A 1,694-nucleotide genomic window follows, 5' to 3' on the forward strand; every position below is an offset into this window, starting at 1 on the left:
TGAGCATATATTTTCTTCTGATTTAAAGAAGAAGAAGAAGAAGAAGTAGAAAAGAAAGAAGAGTAAACTGAAGAGTCAGTGATTGTATTTAAAATTTTCAAAGTTTTTAGAACTGTGTTTGAAATTTCAAGTTTGAACTTAATCACTTCCTGTAGTTGTCTAGTCTGAGCATGAAGAATTAATAGAACTTCTTCATTCATCTCACTCAGACACTGCTTTTCAAGAATTTTACTTACTTTTTCAAGTTTCTGTATTTCAAGAACTTGTTATTTCTCTATTTCTTCTTTCTCTCTTCTCTTCAGAATTTCAATCTCAGAAATAGCATTTGAGAAAGCATCTTTTTTGACATTAACTGAGTGTACTTTTGAACTCATTGTTCTTACTCAATGAAAAGTTGATCAGACTGCTTCAATTGAGATATTTATGAAACTCTTTTGAATTGAAAAGTTGATTAGACTGTTTCAATTAAGAGATTTCTAAGTCTGTTTTCAATTGAAAAGTTGATCTGACTGTTTCAAAAGAAGAATAAAAGACTTTTATGTATAAAATATCTGATTTTTTTCACACTAGTTCAGTAACTAGATTAGATTTTTGAAGAGAATCTAATAAACTAAAATTGATTTTTAAGATATATCAGTAAAATCTTTACAATCTCTTTCTTGAGATACAGTGAGGAAAAGTATGATATTAATTAATAATAAATCAGATAATATGACAGTTTTTAAGAGAAAAACTGACAAAAAATAAATCAATTTTTTGCAGAGAAATTGATTACAACTATTCAATTTTATTCTAAATTATTGAATTCTTCTAACATAACAAGTATACAACTCAAATCAGTTAATAAAGAATGTAACAAAGAATTAAGTATTAATAAAAGCTCATCAGTCACTGAAAAAGTGATTCTTATTTAAAAGAATATGAAATTATGATAGAAAATAACTCTGTTTTTAATTCTTTGTAAGAATATTGTATAAAACTCAGAGAAAAACACCTTACTTTTTCAAGAGAAGTAAAAAACTATTTCTAAGATCTTTTTTTTACATTAACTACTGCAGAAGAATGAGATAGAAACTGCTAAGATATACACTACTGTATACTCTCTATCAAGACTTTCTCTCTTCAGAGTCTTGATATTATAGAGAATATAAGTCTGTTTCTATATAATAATGTAAATATTATCAGCAGAATGTAGAGAAACTGGTTATTTATATCTCAAAATAGAAGACTTTGTCAATGATTATATCAATATAGAGTTAATTCTCAAATTCAATAGAAATCTAGTGTTGCTGTTCTCAATCTCTTACAGAATCTATTGAATATTGAGATATTAAAACTAGATTTAATATATCTCACTGTGCAGGGATCAAAGGCTCAGTCAGATCTTGAAATATACTGATTTTATAGTTGTCATGTCTGCTGATTATGTATTAAGTACAGTTGCTGAGGTATCTCTTTGTATTTTTCTGCTGAGGATGGGCCAGATCGGAAGGGGCGGTACAAGGGTGAGACTTGGTGTAAAGACAGAGAGGGTTTTTCACAGAGGATGCACTTCAGATGTGTTCATTGATTATGTGCTTAATACTATTGCTGAGATATCTTTTTGTATTTTTCTGCCGGAGGTGGGCCAGATTGGGAAGGGCGGTACATGGGTGGGACTTGGCGTTGATGTTTTGGAACATCAAAGATAGACA

Source organism: Blastomyces gilchristii, assembly GCF_000003855.2.
Source record: "Blastomyces gilchristii SLH14081 genomic scaffold supercont1.15, whole genome shotgun sequence".
Lineage (NCBI taxonomy): Eukaryota > Fungi > Ascomycota > Eurotiomycetes > Onygenales > Ajellomycetaceae > Blastomyces > Blastomyces gilchristii.